The sequence below is a fragment of the Furipterus horrens genome, unplaced genomic scaffold, assembly GCF_987537825.1.
Source record: "Furipterus horrens unplaced genomic scaffold, mFurHor1.1.pri manual_scaffold_8, whole genome shotgun sequence".
NCBI lineage: Eukaryota > Metazoa > Chordata > Mammalia > Chiroptera > Furipteridae > Furipterus > Furipterus horrens.
In genome coordinates, this window is record NW_028327178.1 from 43,165,344 (window position 1) to 43,185,550 (window position 20,207).

The following is a 20,207-nucleotide window of genomic DNA, read 5'->3' on the forward strand; positions in this document are numbered from 1 at the left end:
CGGGTACGGGAGTGCAAAAACACCTCAGCCCAGGGACAATGGGTGCCAATTGTGGGGCAAGCCCTCAGCAGCACCGCCCTTGCAGGGACGCGCGCGGACACCTCGGCTGGCTACAGCTGGCAGCAAGGGAACGCGCCATGCCGGCAACCGTGGGCGCACACCATTTCGGCAACCGCGGGCACACACCAGTGCTGCAAGAAACAAGAACCTCTGAACCGCCACGCTAGACCAGCTGTAGATGCAGAAAAAGAAGGCTAAAACGGAGTAAAAACATCCCTTTTTATTTTTTCCCCACTTTTTTTTCTCTCTTTCTTCTTTCTTTCTTTCTTCTTTTCTTTCTTCTTTTTTCTTGGGACTTTTTTTTTAATTTTTTTCAATTTTTTTTTCTTCTTTTTTCTTTCCTCTTTCTTTTCTCTCTTTCTTTCTTTCTTCTTTTTTTGTTGGTTTTTTTCGTTCCAAAAGAAAAACAAACTTTATCTCAAACGTGTTGCATATAACCTCTCCTTCTCATCCTTTCTCTTAAATCGTCGTTTATTTGTTTGTGTGTCTAGTTTAGCCCCCCCATCACTCTAAATAATAGAATATAATTACTATATAAACCCAATACAATATAATCCCACTTTCTTACTATATTATGCATTTTTCCACCCTTTTCTTCTATTTTTATTAACATACAATGTAAATATTACCTACTGGCTTGCATAGTCTCAACTATTATTAATCTATCACGCCCTCTATCAAAAATTATATCTTTCCTCCCTAAAAACAACTCGTATCTATTCTTCTTATAGTATAAAAGCTCTAATTTCTTTACATTTATATTAATACGGGCTCGTTGGCAGACGATAGCGGGATAGAGGGTGGGGGATATTTTTTGAGGGTGTGGGTTTCCTGCCTGGGCTGCGTGTTTATGTTTTTAACAGCATCTCCACAAAAGAACGCAAGACAAAGTGGAGAGAGTGACTCCCAACCAACTAGCCAGAAGGAAGATCCTACCAAAGAGTATCTGAAATATAACCAGACAGCATAAACAAATGACATAAAGGGTAACCCAAGAATATCAGGCTAAGGATATCAAAGAGGCTGCACCACTGAAACCCCCAGAGCTCCCATAAAGAATCTCATACCACAAAGGAGGGAAGTCAAAGCAGATCATCCCCCCCCCAAAAAAACAAATAAATAAATAAAAACAAACAAAAAGAATCCAACATGGTAAGATGCAAAAATAACCCCTCAATGAAAAGAAAAGAGGAATCCTGAGAAAGAGAGATAGTTGAAATAGACATAGCCCAAATGTCAGACATGGAATTCAAAACAATGGTGGTAAAGAAGCTCAATATACTCGATATCCTTAAAAACAACTATGACAACCTCCAAAGAAGTTACCAGCAGCTCGAAGAAAATTACAGGGAACTTGCAGAGAACTACACCAGCATAAAAAAAGACATAAAAACTGTTAACAAGAACCAGGAAAAATTGAAGAATTCAATCTCTGAACTGAAAACCACAGTAGAATCAGTCAAAAGCAGACTAAACAAAGCAGAGGATCAGATTAGAGAGTTAGAAGATAATGTAGAGAAAAACTCCCAGACAATACAGCAAAATGAAAAAAGATTGAAAAAATATGAACAAAATGTAAGGGACTTACAGGATAGCATGAGGAGAAATAATATCAGGATCATCAGAATTAGAGAGGGAGAAGAAAAGGAGCATGGAATTGAAAAACTGATAGGAGAAATAGTGACAGAAAACTTTCTGAACCTAACGAGAGAAAAAGTGATACAAGTTCAGGAAGCACAGTGAGTTCCAATGAAGAGGAACTCCCAAAAACCCACTCCAAGGCATATCATAATTAAAATGGCAACATTTCAAGACAAGGAGAGAATCCTTAAAGCAGCAAGAGAAAAACAGAAAATAACATACAAGGGAGCTCCAATGAGGCTATCAACTGATTTCTCAACAGAAACATTAGAAGCCAGAAGGGAATGGTCAAAAAAATTTCAAGCAATGAAAAACAAAGGTCTACAACCAAGAATACACTACTCAGCAAGACTCTCCGGCCAAGATGGAGACTTAGACGGACGCGCTAGGTCTCCCTCTACAACTAGAGAGGAATACAACTACTTCAAAACAAAGGATAACTAGAAATTCCAGAAAATAAAACTACACGGAAGCCCAACATATGAAGTTATAAACCAGCGGCGCTCTTTGGGCAGGTAGGACGAGCGAAAGGGGGCGGAGCTATTTGCGGTCGCACCTGGGACAGCGGCGGGGAGAACAACCCCGGCTGCAGTCGAACCCCCGGCAGCTCGCGACCCCAACGCTGGGGAAAGCAGCCACCACATCGCCTTGAACAGTGAGGCCCAGGGGGGCAGGAGGACGGATCCCGGTCTCCTAGTGGTATAACTGTGTGAATCCATCTTGGACCCCCGCCCCCAAAGAAAGCACCACAGGGCTGCGAAATAGGTCGCGGACAGGCACCAGTCGCTGGCTTGTGACGACAAAGCACCACGGCACAACAAGAAAGGCTGCCAAAGGGCGCCGGTCGCTGGGTCATTACGAGTACACAGGCACTGCCCCCTACAGCCGGCCCAAGAAAACAAAACGCATCTGTCAAAATGAGGCAGACAACTATAGAAATCCCGGTGGCACAGCTCACCAGGCAACAGATGGAGAACCTGACAGATGAACAGATAAGAAACCTGTCAGATGCTCAGTTCTGGGCCATTGTTATCAGGTGGCTTACAGAATTCACAAAAGATCTGGAAAAAGATGAGAAAGAAGCGAAAAACACTCATAACGAAAGGAACAAAACCACATACGAGACAGATGGTGAGGAAAAAAAATCCAGAGTTCATTTCAACAAACTGGAATATGGAGAAGGAACAAGCAGTCAACCAATGCAGCGAGAGGAAATGGGAAGCAACGATGAGAGGATCAGAAACCTCTGGGGCAGCTATAAAAGGCCCAACATAAGAATCATTGATTTGCCAGAGAGCGAGGAAGATGAACTAGAACTTGAAAAATTGAGTGAAAATATAATAAAGGAGAACTTCCCAGACTTGGGGAAGGAAATAGACTTACAGGTCCAGGAAGCACAGAGAGTTCCAAAAAAAAACTGGACCCAGGGAGAACCACTTCAAGACACATTATAATCAAAATGTCAAAAATTAAAGATAAAGAGAGAATCTTAAAAGCAGCAAGAGAGAAGAAAAGAATTATGTACAAAGGGGTCCCAATTAGACTATCAGCTGACTTCTCAAGGGAGACCCTGCAGGCAAGAAGGGACTGGCAAGAAATATTCAAAGTAATGAAAATCCATAACCTACAACCACGAATACTCTATCCAGCGAAATTGTCATTCAGAATAGAAGGACAGAGAAAGTGTTTCCAGGACAAAATAAAACTGAAAGAGTTCATTAGATCCAAACCACTGTTATATGAGATGTTAAAGGGACTGGTTTAGAAAAAGGAGGATCAAGACAATGAAATCTAAAATGAAAACTGCATCACAAGAAACAATAGAAGCTAGGGAATTGAAACAAAGGCAAACTAAACAGGCAACGAGACTGGAAAAAGAACTATAGGTACGGGGAACATATTGGGGGGAGGTCAACAGGGAGGGGAAATGGGGAGAGGGAGGGAGATGATAAAGGCATTAAGGATCATGGTAGGAGGGAATGGAATAGACAGAGAGAGGTTGAGAAGAACTGTATGCACAACTAATGGACATGATCTAAAAGGGGGGGACAACTGGAGGGAGGGGGGCCACCGGGTGGAGGGGAGCAGAGGGAAGGGAAATTGGCACAAATGTAATATTATAATCAATAAAACACATTAAAAAAAATAAAAAAAAATAAAAACTTACGGTTTTCAAAGAAAAAGAAAATAGAAGGCGAAATAAGGAGTTTCTCAGACAAAGGAAGACTGAAAGAATACATCTCCACCAAACCAGCATTGCAAGAGATGCTAAAGGGAGACTTCAAAGAAAAAAGAAGAAAAGAACAAGAGAGGAGAGGGACAGAGGTACAAAGGGCAATGAATAAATACACGTCAATAATAACCTTAAATGTAAATGGATTAAATGCTCCCATTAAAAGACATAGGGTAACGGAATGGATAAGAAAACAGGACTGACATATTTGCTGTCTACAAGAAACACACCTCAAAACAAAAGATTTACACAGACTGAAAGTAAAGGGATATAAAAAAATCTTCCAAGCAAATGGGCCGGGAAAAAAAGCCAGGGTAGCAGTCCTCATGTCAGACAAAACGGATCTCAAAGCAAGGGCAATACAAAGAGACAAAGAAGGACATTTCATAATACTTAAAGGAACAATCCATCAAGAAGATATGACATTGATAAAGATATATGCACCCAACATACGGGCACCCAAATACATAAAGCAAATACTAGAAGACCACAAAAAGGATATCAACAACAACACACTCATAGTAGGGGACTTCAACACTCCATTATCAACAATAGACAGATCATCAAAGCAAAGAAACACCAAGGATATACAGGCATTGAACAACACATGAAACCACATGGACCTAACTGATATATATAGAACTTTCCACCCAAAAGAAGCAAAATATACATTCTTTTCAAATGCATATGGGACATTTTGAAAGATAGACCACATGATAGGACACAAAACAAGCCTCAACAAATTCAAGAAAATTGAAATCATATCAAGCATCTTTTCAGATTACAATGCCTTGAAACTAGAAATCAACCTCAGAGACAAAAATCAAAGACACCCAAACTCATGGAGATTGAATAACATGCTATTAAATAATGAATGGATTAACAATGACATCAAAAAAGAAATCAAGAAATTCCTGGAAACTAATGATAATAAGCACACAACAGCCCAAAACCTGCGGGATACAGCAAAAGCAGTTCTGAGAGGGAAGTTCATAGCAATACAGGCATATCTGAAAAGGATAGAAGAATCTTAAATAAAAAACCTAACCATAAAGCTACAAGTACTAGAACAACAACAACAAACAAAGCCTAGGGCAAGAAGAAGGAACGAAATCATCAAGATCAGGGCAGAACTAAATGACATAGAGACTAAACAAACAATCCAAAAGATCAACAAAACTAGGAGCTGGTTCTTTGGAAAAATAAACAAAATCGACAAGCCTCTAGCCAGGCTCATCAAGAAAAAAAGAGAGAAGACACAAATAAACAAAATTAGAAAGGAAAGAGGAGAAATCACGACTGATACCTCAGAAATACAAATGATAGTTAGAAATTACTACAGACAACTGTATGGCAAGAAATTTGACAATATAGAACAAATGGACAAATTTCTAGAAACATACAGCCTTCCAAAACTGAATCAAGAAGAAGTGGAAAGTCTCAACAGACCAATAACAAAGAAGGAAATTGAAACAGTAATCAAAAATCTCCCTGCGCACAAAGGCCCTGTACCAGATGGCTTCACAGGCGAATTCTACAAAACATTGAGGGAAGAACTAACTCCTAGCCTCCTCAAACTATTCCAAAAAATCCAAGAAGAGGGGAAAATCCCAAACTCTTTCTATGAAGCCAGTATTATTCTAATCCCCAAACCAGGTCAAGACACAACAAAGAAAGAAAACTACAGGCCAATATCACTCATGAACATAGATGCTAAAATCCTCAATAAAATATTGGCAAACAGGATCCAGCAATACATCAAAAAGATCATACATCACGATCAAGTGGGCTTCATTCCAGGGATGCAAGGATGGTTTAATATTTGCAAATCAATAAATATAATACATCACCTAAAGTAAATGAAAGACAAAAATCACTTGATCATATCAATAGATACAGAAAAAGCATTCGATAAAGTACAACACCCATTTATGATGAAAACACTCAGCAAAATGGAAATAGAGGGAGCATACCTTAACATAATTAAGGCTATATATGAGAAGCCTGAGGCCAACATCATACTCGGTGGACAAAAACTAAAAGCATTCCCACGAATTCAGGAACTAGACAAGGTTGTCCACTCTCTCCACTCCTATTTAACATAGTGTTGGAAGTCCTAGCCACAGCAATCAGACAAGAAAAATAAACAAAAGGCATCCAAATTGGGAAAGAGGAAGTAAAACTTTCATTATATGAAGATGACATGATAGTATACCTAGAAAATCCTATAAAGTCCACTGAAAGACTACGCGATATAATAAGTGAATTTGGCAAAATAGCAGAGTACAAAATAAATATACAGAAATCTAAGGCATTTCTGTACACCAACAATAAAATATCAGAGACAGAGACAAAAAAGAAATTCCATTTACTATAGCAACACGAAAAATAAAGTACCTAGGAGTAAACTTAAACAAAGAGATAAAAGACCTGTACACTGAAAATTACATAACATTGAAGAAAGAAATTAAGGAAGAAACAAATAAATGGAAGCAAATACCATGTTCTTGGATGGGAATAATCAACATCATCAAAATGGTCATATTACCCAAAGCAATTTACAGATTCAATGCAATCCCTATTACAATACCAATGACATATTTCACAGACATAGAACAAATACTCCATACATTCATATGGAACCAAAAAAGACCCCGAATAGCAAAAGCAAACTTGAGATGAAAGAACACAGCAGGAGGAATCACAGCACCAGACATCAAACAATACTACAAAGCCACTGTAATCAAAACAGTCTGGTACTGGCATAAGAACAGACATATAGATCAGTGGAACAGAATAGAGAGTCCAGAAATAAACTCAGGCATCTATGGTCAACTAATATTTGATAAAGGAGGTAGGAACATAAAATGGAGTGAGAAGAGCCTCTTTAACAAATGGTGCTGGGAGAACTGGATAGGGACCTGCAAAAAAATGAAACTAGACCACCAACTTACACCACACACGAGAATAAACTCAAGATGGATCAAAGACTTAAATGTAAGCCGTGACACCATAAAATTCCTAGAGGAAAACATAGGCAAGAAAATATCAGATATCTCACATAACAATTTCTTCACGGATACATCTCCTAAAGCAAGAGAAATAAAGGAAAAAATAAATAAATGGGATTACATCAAACTAAAGAGTTTCTTCTCAGCAAAAGAAAACATTAGCAAGATGAAAAGGAAACCAACCATATGGGAAAACATATTTGCCAATGACATCACAGACAGGGGACTGATTTCCAAAATATATAAAGAGCTGATACGACTCAACATCAAGAAAACAAACAACCCAATTAAAAAATGGGCAAAGGACCTGAACAAACACTTCTCCGAAGAGGACATACAGAAGGTCCATAGACACATGAAAAAATGCTCAACATCATTAACCATCAGGGAGATGCAAATAAAAACCACAATGAGATACCATTTTACACCAGTCAGAATGTCCATCATCAACAAATCAACAAACAACAAGTGCTGGCGAGGATGTGGAGAAACGGGAACCCTACTGCACTGTTGGTGGGAATGCAGACTGGTGCAGCCACTATGGAGAACAGTAGGGAATTACCTCAAAAGATTAAAAATGGAACTGCCTTTTGAACCGGCGATTTCACTACTAGGATTATACCCAAAGAATCTTCAAACATCAATTCAAAAGAACTTATGCACCCCTATGTTCATTGCAGCACTGTTTACAATATCTAAGTGCTGGAAACAGCCTAAGTGCCCATCTGTAGATGAGTGGATCAAAAACTGTGGTACATTTACACAATGGAATACTATGTAGCAGAAAGAAAGAAGGAACTCCTGCCATTTGCAACAACATGGATGGAACTAGAAAGAATTTTGCTTAGTGAAATAAGCCAGGCAAAGAAAGCAAAATACCATATGATATCACCTAATACAGGAAACTAAAGAACAACACAAACAAAAGAACTAAATAGAACAAAGAGCAGAATAGCAGTCAATAGGGGGGAGGGGGGAGGGAGAGAAGGGGGATAAGGGAAGGGTTTAGTCAAAGAATGTGCATAAATGACTCATGGACATGGACAACGGGAGGGATATGATTGCGGGAGAGGGGGTGCGTTGGGTGGGGGAGAGAAATGGGGAGAAAAGGGGACCACTGTAATTGAAAAACCAAAAATAAAAATAATAATAATAAAAAGAAGTGTAGAATAAATGTAAAGTTCCTACTTTGCAGGAGGGTCTGGAACGTAATACCCACAAAAAGTGAGGGAATACTGTATATTATTCTTATGACATAGAAGCTACTGGATTCCTTGTAGAAGCTAGAGCAGCAATAGCAGCAGTAGATTAATTTGAACATTCACACTTAGAAGAACACAGATGAAGGATTAAAAATATATAATTGTAAGGGGAGGTGAAGGCAGAGATATTTAATATGATAGAAGTAGATGGAAAATTTGTAATTTTCACCATAACACAGAGTAAAGCTTACTTTGTATATTTTTGACATTTCTATCATAATTCTGACAATTTAAATTTTTCCCCCATCAGAAACACTTGGACATTAAATTAGGAGGTACCCAGAGCCACCATCTTCCATAATGCATGCTTTCCTCCAGATGCTAACTTCATGTCTGTCAGTGTCAGGTAGCCTTGCTCTGAGAAATCACCTGAAGACCATTCTAGGATTAAATACCAGGTTTCTTGAAGGAAGAGAGGCAAGGGGGTTGGAGGGAAGAGGATACTCCCAGACCAACTCAAGGGCCAGTAGGAGCAAGGGAAGTAGGAGAACGGTGACTCCCAGTCCACCTCGCGGGTGCCCTGTCGGAGCAGGAGGAAGGGGGGAGGGGGAGAGGAGAAAGAAAGGGGGAATGGAGGCTCCCAGTCTCCCATGCAGGCCTATAGGAATTGCCTACCTGAGCCACTGCAGGCGCCATCTCTACACTTTGCGAAACACACATTTCGGTGAGGGTGAGTTTACCCATCAACATGTTTAGCAGGTTATTTATATCTCCTTGCTTTTCCCCTACCAGGCCAGTCAATATATCATGCTAGGTCCTTTAACATTTCTTCTGGGAATGAGAAAAGTCCATTTTTATTTCCTATGGAAGAGACTGAGACCAGGTTAATTTGCATATGGTTTATTTGCATACATCAAAAATCTAGGCAGGCAGTTCAGCTGCTGCCATATCCTGACAGTCAGGAATTGTCAAGTCTGTTAAAACAGCTTGAAGTTGGGGCTAACTATAACTAAATATTAAATTTTAATTGTCACTCATTCTTATTATCTATTTTTTTTAAACTGACATTTTCCCTAATTTTCTCTTCTCTTTCCCATTCCACACATAATTTCTAGCTGGCTCAGATTCCCCATGAAAGAAATTACACATAAAGTGTTATGTTATTCTTAAACTCAAAATGGAGAATGCTGTTATTTAATCTCTCCCATACTTAATGCATTTAAACATTTTTAGATTTGCTGGGGGGGTAGGTGGGAGGGATCACAATTTCATTTCCCAAAACAAGTATTTGAGTTAGTAGCCTGTACTTTTCAAAGCAGTCACCCACACTTAAAATTTCTGCCAGCTGCGACCCCTAAGATGTTTCCTTAAATTGTAAACACCTGCACTCTTAATCTCCCTTCTCATATTCCCTAGGCAACCTATAAAGAAAAAGTTTAACATATTTAGTAAAATAAAAACTTGTTTCCAGATTTACATTATTGTTTCCCATATATCCAAGAAAACTGCAATAAAGTTTTCATATTCAATGAACTAAAACTGGCATTTTAACCAAGCACTTTCCCACCTATATTCTAAAATAGAGGAAAAAATGCCAAAATTTCAAGTCATGCATTAAACAGTTTTAATTATTTTGAAAGATCAACCAGTGTATGCAACATTAACATAACATTAGTAAAACTACTGAAAAAGAGATAGTAGAAACTAGTTCCCCCAAGGATTGCTTTCCTCTATTTGCCAAGTTTGGAATGACTTCCACTTGCCTGATCAGTTTCCTATTGCCATTTGCCAATGTACACTACAACTACAAATTTTAAGGACACTTCTTCATAAATGAGCCATAACATCTGTGCTTGGTGTAGCAAACTATTGGTGCAATTTCAGTATTGTTTCTTATTACATGTCTACAATTGCCATTAAGGTTCCATTAGATCAAACAATAGTTACTGATTGAAATTTCTTGCCACATGATGAAAATCAAAAGTTATAACCAACTTCTCTAATAATTCCCCTAAAAACATAACAACTTAAAGGTCAAGTTATTTTTTTCTCCAACCTGGCCTCCTAAAAATAAATATTCCCCATCTGCAATTAATCTACCCTCTGGAGGCCAGCAAATTATAGTTGAAAGGTGTCATTTAGCAGCCTTTGGGGAACTGGAACCTCTTTCATTTGCATTGCTTCTTTGTAACAAGAATTTCCCCCCAGAAAATGATCACAGTCTATCATTAGAAGCTTGAATGAAAAATGGTAGCATATATATTTTTTATGATAAAGTTAGAAGCTTGGGAACAAATAACATTGACATTTAAAGTATTTATTCTTAAAATAGAAGACACTATGGTGTGCCATTAGCACCTTCCTCATTATTGGTTTTTTTCTATTTACAGAATCTCTGGGCTGCAAGGGGCAGTAAAGGTCATTCTGCCCAATTACCACCTGATGCCTCAAAAATATTCTTTCCTCTGTGGTACAGTCTGATCTACAGTCTAACAAGTTAATTTTATAGTCAGTGAAGAGTCTTTACAATTTATATTGAATCTTCAGTTATGCATTGATTTTTATCGCCTTTATTTTAATCCTAAAAAAGAATTTTTTAAGCTTCATAATATACCCTTTTAATTCTTTCAAATCCTTTCTCAATTGAGTATTAATTTCTAGCCAATTTTAAATGTCTAATATGACATTTTGAAATGTAATTAAATCAAATAAACATACTTTATTTCCTTGTTTATTAGAAAACTGATTTAAATATGCACTATTCACATCTTTCATTAACATATTTTCAAGAATGAATGTTTTTATTGTACCCACAAAAAATAATTCAATAACATTTACATAAAATTTTAGTGACATTTTCATGGCAAATAATTACCATGAAGTTTATTGCAATGATGGTTACAGATTTGGTTCATATACACAGTGTTACCCTGAGTTCACCTTCCTTTTCCTTTCTATTATCTGATCATATATCCCCCTCTCTTTATGGTTCTCCATTTTCTGCAAAATATAATCAATTGATTAGTGCAATGAGTGATTTTAAACAGAAACTTTTTTGCAGGGTGAGAAATGGTAGTAATTGTAATTTTAGCAAGGTTGTCCTACACATAGAATTCACCTTAATAACCAGAACCTGACACACACTGACCATTTATGCATAAGTGCTAGCCCATCATCACCAGCATCCTCAAAAGTTGAAAGTATATTAGGTTTTTCATTGATTTGAAAATATTTGTTTTTTATAATTTTTAATTAAATTTATTGGGGTAACATTGGTTAATAAAATTATATAGGTTTCAGGTATACAATTCTGGAATACAAAATCCATATATTGTATTGTCAAATCTTCCTACCCTTTATTACGTCCCCTTCCACACCTCCCTTTTCCTCTAGTGACCATCACACTATAGTCCATGTCTATGAGTTTTTGTTCACTTTCTTTGCCCATTTGTTATTTTCAGTTTGATATCTCACTATGAGTGAAATCATATGGCTCTTGACTTTTTCTATCTCATGTATTTCACATGTTAAAACAAATATTTGTTTTGATCATACTCAGTTCCAGATGCTGTGCTAGGCATTTACAAAGATAAATTAAACATAGTTCCTATTCTGCAATTGTCTGAGTCCAGGCAGGTCTACTAGGAATTCGGGCAAATGGAAGAAAATACACAGAGTCATTGGGATAGCTGACATGCCTTTATTCTGGGATGGGGCGATCAGCACAGGCAGAAAGTCCTGACTTCTTTATATACTAAGCATAGACAAAGCCGGCTGCGTGCTAGAGTACGACATCACTGGTTACATAATGGCGAGTGTTCCTGTGCATGCGGGTTTTCTGCTGTGGTTATGTGAGTCCTATGTGTGTGGATATATGGGTGAGGGAGCCCAACTGACTCCATTTTCCCTACTGTATCCAACATCAGAGAACTCACTGAAATGGAAGAAAACTGACATAGTAAATACTAGGTGCATACTGGTATACTAGTGCATTATGTGACTGGGGGCATGGGGCTGTTGTACCCACCCTCAACCAGGAGAGCAAAGAGGAAGCTGACTACTGAATTTGAGGAAGCTGACTCTACTAAATTTGAAAGGATATAAACTCAAGTCAGCAAAGAAAAGTGGTGAAGATGTGTATTCATCTTATCCTGTAACTGTAGATATGTTTTAGAGCTGGAAATAATGTTTAATATCATCTGAGTCAACCACTCTCTTCATTTTGCAGATGATAAATTCATATTTTTGAGTCATTTCTCTGGGAGGCTTCATAAAGTTTTTTAAGAGACTGTCAGAAGGTAAAGATCATGTTGATTTTTATAAACCATGATATTAAGGCATGTGTATAGTAAGTAATTTACCAAAAGCCTTCATGAAAATATTGGAGAAATATGAATAGATATTTGAGTCAGACATCTCTCATCCAACTCTTCTGCTAGGACAGAAGATTTTATTTCTATGCAGAAGAAATAAAATCTCATCACAGGTGACAGGCTACCCCAATATATGGCACCTTGGTGACAGGCTACCCCAATATATGGCACTTTGGAATACTAAATATTTCCAGCTGATAGAACCTGAGAAATGACAACTGCATTTCTTGTCATTTCCTGACCTTCTTCGAGTGAGAGGTGCTCTTACTACACCAAGAGGAAAGAAGTATCCGTATCTCTGAAGACAGATAAACACCAAGAGAATGTGAAAGAGCATGCGTTGCTCTTTTTCCCCGCTTACTGCATTTAGCTTATACCCTTCTTTGTCCTATCACATTTTCCCATGACTCTTCATTAAATCTAGCACAAAAACATTCAGGCTAATCAATGTTGGGGGTTCTTTATTTCCTTATGACAATTCCCAGATAACATGAGACATATATTAAATAAATGTCTGTGCTTTCCTCTTTTTAATTAGGAATCTCAACTGAGAACTTAGAAGGTAAAGAAAATATTTTTCTACCCCACACAGGAAATATTCTAACTTCCCCCCTTTCTCCTTACTGTACCTGAAAATCAATCCTCTATTCCACCCATTCCCGCATCACTTTCCCTTTACAAAAAATCGTCTTTTCTGAGTTGGATTTATTCAATCCTCTCTTTTTAAAAAAAATATGTTTTATTGATTATATTGTTATAGTTGTCCCAATTTCTTTTCCTTCTGCTCCCCTCCAACCAGTGACCCCCCTATCTCCATTTGTCCTCCCCCCCTTAGTCCATGCCCATTGGTTATGCATATAGTTCTTTTCAACATCTTCCTATATACTCCACTCTCTCCTACTATGCTTCTTAATTCCTGCATCATCTCCCTCCCTTTCCCCCCTGACCTCCCCCCAGTATGTTCCCCATACCTATAATTCTTTTCCCACTCTCATTGCCTACTTAGTTTGACTTTGTTTCGATTCCCTGGCTTCTGTCGTTGGTTGTTGTGATACAGTTTTGATTTTAATGTTCAGTTTTGATCCTCCTTCTCCTAAACAATTCCCTTTAACATTTCATATAACAGTGGTTTGGATCTAATGAACTCCTTCAATTTTATTTTGTCCTGGAAGCACTTTTTCTTCCCTTCTATTCTGAATGACAGCTTCACTGGATAGAGTAATCATGGTTTAGATTTTTGCTTTTCATTACTTTCAATATTTCTTGCCAGGCCCTTCTTGCCTGCAGAGTCTCCTTTGAGAAATCAGCTGATAGTCTAATTGGGACCCCTTTGTACACAATTCTCTTCCTCTCTCTTGCTGCTTTTAAGATCCTCTCTTTGTCCTTAATTTTTGACATTTTGATTATAATATGACTTGGTGTGGTTCTCCCTGCGTCCAGTTTCTTTTTTTTTTTTTTGAACTCACTGTGTTTCCTGGACCTGTAAGTCTATTTCCTTCCCCAAGTTAGGGAAGTTCTGCTTCATTATTTTTTCACATAATTTCTCTATTTCTAGTTCTTCTTCACCTTCTGGCAACCCTATAATTTGGATGTTGGCTCACTTATAGCTGTCCCAGAGGTTTCTTAGCCTCTCCTTGTTTTCCTCACTTTTTGTTTCCTCTTTCCGCACTGTTTGACTGTTTGTTCCTTCCCTATGTTCTGATTTGTTGATTTGATCCCTGATTTACCTTCTCTCACCACTTGTTTTGTATGTGTCTTCATTCATTGCAGCAGGACTAGCCTTCATTCCTTCCCTGTCTTAATTAAGATCCGCTATTAGTTCTGTAAGCTGTTTTATAACTATAGCTCTGAACTGAGCCTCAGAAAGATTATCTATCTGCTGGTCCGATAAATCATGTATTTGCTGTCTGGTCAGCTGCGTGATTGGGATCTCTATCATGATCCCTGCCATCCTGTCAGGTTTGTTTACCTTTCCTTCCTGGGTGAGGCTGTCACACCTCCTATGCTATATGGGGTGGAGCTCTGTGCACTCATCACTACCAGGCAACCCTTCTCACCACACTGTGGCACTTTGTGTGGGGGCGGAGGCCAAGATGGATTCTGCCATTCACTCTCCACTGAGAGACCGGAAGCCTCCTCCTCCATCCCCATGCCCTGTAGGCCTCAAAGTCCAAAGCAATGGGTATCTGCCTTCCCTGGCATTGGAATCTCAAGCTGATGGGTTTGGTCTGCAGCTAGGGGTGCTCCCAGGTGCTTCTTGCTTCCCCTTAAATATGGGTGTCTGTGCTTACTGCAGTCCCGCCTCCCATCACTGCAGCCGCCGCCACCAACACAGCTTGACCTCTCCGCCCCAGCTTTGCCCCTCCTACCCATCCAGATGAGCACCACTTGCTTATAACTTCATACGTTGGACTTCCATGTTGCTTTATTTTCTGGAACGTCTGGTTATTTCTGGTTTTGTGGCAGTTGTAGTTCTTCTTAGTTGTGGAAGGAGATGGAGCGTGTCAGTCTAGGCCTCCATTTTGGCTGGAAGTCTCAATCCTTTCTTAATTTTCTTCAATATTCCCCTTCTTCTCCAAAGTACTTTGCTCAGTGCTGTGAACTTAAGAGGCACTCAAGAAGTGCACATTCTAATGAGCAGAGTGGCATCAAAAGTTGTAGGACTGGCCTATTCTGCAGCACACCTCAATGAATCCTCTGTGCTGCCATGGATGCAAAAGTCCTTTAACCACTGAATATATTTTTTTCTATCTTCCTCTCTCCCTTTTCCTTGGGTTTTGCTTTAAGCAAAAGCAGCCAAGTCTTACTGCGGCTAGAAACAGTACCAATGCACAGTTATAAACGTTATGGCTCCATTTTCTCTGTGTCTTCAGAAAGTTTAACAGTCACTACATATCCTAAATTGCACTATTTGCTCTATCTCTATCCCACCATATCCCTATCATGGTTCACTGTGAGATAAATAATAGCAAATGCTTCAATGCCCCAATGAAGTTGGGCTTGGCCATGTGACTTGCTTTTACTGATAGAATGTGAGTGAAAGTGAAACTCTCAATTTCCATCTATAAGTATTGCATGTTTCTTTATTTTATTGTTGACACTATTAGAGATGTTTCCCATTTTCCTCCCTTTTGACCCCTCCACCCAGCCTCTGCCACCCCCCCACCCCCCCCACACACACACCCAGTATTGCATGTTTCTGTTTTTCCCTTTGAGTTTATGACATCTTCCATGGGAAGAACAAGGCTCAGGTAGCCATTGACCTTAGAACAAAAAGACTCTGAAGCAGACCCAAGCTCAACCCACATCCTGAGACAGAACCATACTAGCTGGCCAGCAGAACAATAAGCAAGAAAGAATCATTGTTATTTTAAATCAATGAGATTAAGATTTGTTTGTTACATTACATTACTGCTATAGGAATCTTATTGATACACCATGATTAATGGACGTTTTTTAAATCTTTGATTTATAAACCATTGGGCTTAAAACCAGTGAGATACAGTATAAGGAAGGATAGAATCTTGTTTGTAATGCACATCTTCAGTCTATTAAGATTTTAGAACTATCTCAAAAATTAGTGTTTCATGTTTTACAGTTCACTTGGGTTTTATGATGCTTTGGGTTGGTTATTGTTATTGCTATTTAACAGGGTTGGGTTGATCATTCTCTTCTATTAAATGAAGTGGTTGAGGTCCTATCTGCCATCTTTCTCTTTCTGAATGCATTTAGTCTAACCTTTATTATAGCCTTTTCTATGAGAATGTTCAGCTCAAATATACTCATACACTTCAACTACATTATATCTTCACTGTCATGTCAGGCTTTTTAATATTTGTGAAGATCCTGAAAGAATATAATTAGCATTAAAAATACATAATATATAGTGATGAAGTAAACACAGAAAAATGTCCACATTTTTAGGCAAAGAAGGTATAAAATTGACTAAAAGTACTTTGAAGTTAAAAAAAGTTTAGGATTCTTATCTCTGACATAATTAAAACTGCTCTTTGTCTTTCTTATTTTTATTCCAACACCAAATCTAGGTTCAGATCCCACATAAATTCAGGACTGAGGTAGCTTGGAGATTGAAGAACAGATGGAAAACTCAGAGTCCAAAGTTGGAATACTTATTCAACTTCTAATTTACTGTATGATACTTAAAATACTGCTCTTTCATCTCTACAATGAATTGATTTGGCAAAACATTTCAGTTAGTAATGTTTAAGCTATTTTGTAGACAAACCTATTTTGGGTGTCTTAGATATCTCAGAAGTAGTTTTGAAAACTCTCAAAGTATTGAAATAAACTGCCTTTACTTCAGGTTAATTTGTGATTAAAACATAAAACATAAAGAAATTTTTGAATGGTTGACTTTATGTGATGTAGTAAGTCATAGTAGGAACAACTCAAATTTTAGAAACAGTCACAAATTTTTCTCATACTTCAAGGATGGAAGACATTTGGTAAGCTATTCAACCTTTTCAAGCCTTGGTTTCTTCAAGTAGGGAACACGATTACAAAAGTACCTGAGGGCTTCTGCAAAGGTGGGAGAAGAAGTATGGGTACATATAACAGCACCAGGTCTGGCATAGAGTCCAACAAAGGAAAACTATTATTTATTAATAGTGGAGTGAAATCAGAACAACAATAAAGTGTCAAAAATTTGAAGCTTAGGTGTTATAAAAAATGGAGCTACTGAAAAGGGTAAATAAATAGAATTTATATGGCTTTTGGGACTGACCGCTCTCATACAGTTCTTGATTTTGTTTATCTTTGTTACAACTGGGAAATATGAGAGAAGAAAAACAGAAGGGCCTTGTTTGAAACACCTTCTTAAGGAATCAGGAAGAATGAAATAAATAAAACCTACAGGGTCTCCAATTCCAAATGTTCTACAAATATTAGGGCCATGACAATGTTACCAGGATCATTGGCCTATTCAAACAATTACCTCCTTGTTTAACCCAAGCTTGCTCCAAGTTCAGGTCCACTTGATTCTCATTGCCATACTGAAATAATAGCAATTTTTCTCATAACACCAATTATTATAACCATCAATACTGAACACCTACTCTATGCCAGTACTGGGCTACCTACCTGACTAGATTTCCCAACCATGCAGAAGGGATGATAGAATTTCTATATTAAAGATGGAGAAATGGGTCTTCAGAGAGGTTAAGTTTTTCCAAGTGTTACACAACAAATAAGGACCTGAGCAGGATTAAACCCCAAGTTAGTCTGATTCTCAAGTTCATGTTTGTTTCAAGAGGTAGAGTCATGGTATGCTAGAGTTTGGGGTTGAAAGAAAGCAGAGATCTTATCTAATCCAAGCTTGCTTTTTATGGATGAGGAAACTGGATTCTTAATCAAACACCCAAGTGACTCATTCAAGTTCACAAAATACAAAGAGACAAAGCAAAGGTTAGAATTATTTTGATATTATTCTTTGAAATTCTTCAGTAAAATTATACTATGAAGGAATACATTAGCAACCCAAACCATTTTGATGACACCCAGATATAAGTCATCCATCTCTCTCTCTCTCTCTCTCTCTCTCTCTCTCTCTCTCTCTCTCTCTCACACACACACACACACACACACACACACACACACACTGAACTGAACTCTATTACTTCCAGGTTATACCACTGAAAACAAACTTGTAAATAAAGTCAAAATTTGGTTATAGAATTTGTGATATGGTATGTTAAGAACATTTTTTGAAAACCTGCATTTTCTTATTCACCGGACTGTGACAAAATTTCAGGCAATCACCACAGTTTTTATGAACTGCTTGGAAAACAGGAGGACTAGCTTAATGAGGTACAGAGTCAATCTATACTTCTTATTTTGAATGCATTGTTATTGTAAGGAAGCAGAGATCCACATGGATGGCAGGCACATTGTTGAAGGGAAAAGCACTAGCTTCCACCAGTTTTTTTTTATCACACACAAGTCAGCTCATACGGGCTTCACCCAGTGTAAAGATCCTGGTGACTGTTCCCATTCACAGTCACCTCTTGAGGACTGAAGCATGTTTTCTTTTTTTTTTTTTTTTTTTTGTTGATTAGTTTTTATTTCATAATCATAAACTTAACTCTGCAATCCAGCTAGACTTGGAAGGGGTAAGGAAAATATGGAACCCAATGAACTGCGGCGAGAGCACGAAGATTACAGAACATTTCCAAGCAGAGAGGGGTGAAGGGGTGCTCTCCTGAGCTACAGAAGGAATGGTCTGGTGGTTAAAATAAAACCCACATCAAATGTATTAGAGTTGTCCACAGTCAGTAATGGTAATCTTCTTGCTGGTCTTGCCATTCCTGGACCCATAGCGCTCCATGGCTGTCACAACACCCATGCCATCTTTCACCTGGCCGAAGACCACATGCTTGCCATCCAGCCACTCGGTCTTGGCCGTGCAGATGAAGAACTGGGAACCGTTTGTGTTGGGTCCAGCATTTGCCATGGACAAGATGCCAGGACCTGTGTGCTTCAGGATGAAATTCTCATCATCGAATTTCTCCCCGTAGATGGACTTGCCGCCTGTGCCATTGTGGCGTGTGAAGTCCCCACCCTGGCACATAAATCCTGGAATAATTCTGTGAAAGCAGGAACCTTTATAACCAAATCCTTTCTCCCCGGTGCTCAGAACACGAAAGTTTTCTGCCGTCTTTGGGACTTTGTCTGCAAACAGCTTGAAGGAGACGCGGCCCAAGGGCTCGCCGTCGGCAGCGATGTCGAAGAACACGGTGGGGTTGACCATGGCTGGATGCGGGAATATCCGGGGCGGCGGCGGCGGCGTCTGCAAGGCGACTGAAGCATGTTTTCTGATGTCATGCCAACTGTTTCGATTTGCCAACATAACTCTGGGGTTGTGCTCTCAAGTAAGGGGCCAATACGAAAGGTGTTTTTTTCTTGGTTATTGTACTGCTCTGAATGTATCATTTTGCAAAGTAACAGCTGAGGTCAAAAACATTGCCTCCATGCTGGGCCATAACACAATATATTTTGAAAGTTGCTTGAGTCTGACTTCATAACACTTAAATGCTGATATATATAAAGCCTATTTTCTCTTTTTATTCTATGTACAATTCAACTTTTTCAGGAACTTTTGTACATGCTGACTTCATTTCTCTTGTTTCATTTTAGCCACTAGTTGTTATGGATGAAATGTTTGTGTCTATCCTCACCCCAAAATTTATTTGTTGAAGCCCAAGTAGCCAATGTGATAATATTTGGATGTAGGCCCTTTGGAAAATGATAATAATTAATTTGGTCATGAAGATAGGACCCTCATGATCAGAGTACTGTCCTTATAAAAAGAGGAAGAGACACACAAGAACTCACTTTCTCTCTCTCCAAGAGCACACATTGAGGACAAGCCAGGTAAGGACACAGAGAGAAGGCAGCCAACTGCAAGAGGAAGAGGGCTCTCAACAGACACTGAACCTGCCAGTACCCCGATCTTAGATTTTCAGCCTCTGAAACTGTGAGAAATAGATGTCTATTGTTTAAGCCAGCCAGTCTGTGATATTTTGTTATAGCAGCCTGAGCAGACAAAGATACTAGTCAAATTTGCAAAAGAAAGAATTAAAGAGAATTCTAAATTCTAGATTGTCACTGAGTATAACTTTTATAGATTAGGAAATAATTTCTGGGTATAAATAGTCCCACGAAATATTTT

At 38.5% G+C, this 20,207-nt stretch overlaps 1 pseudogene; it reads right to left on the reverse strand.

Moving 5' to 3' along the window:
- Positions 1-18,578: 18,578 nt before the first annotated feature.
- LOC150002810 (peptidyl-prolyl cis-trans isomerase A pseudogene) lies at positions 18,579-19,318 on the reverse strand (annotated as a pseudogene).
- Positions 19,319-20,207: the final 889 nt, after the last annotated feature.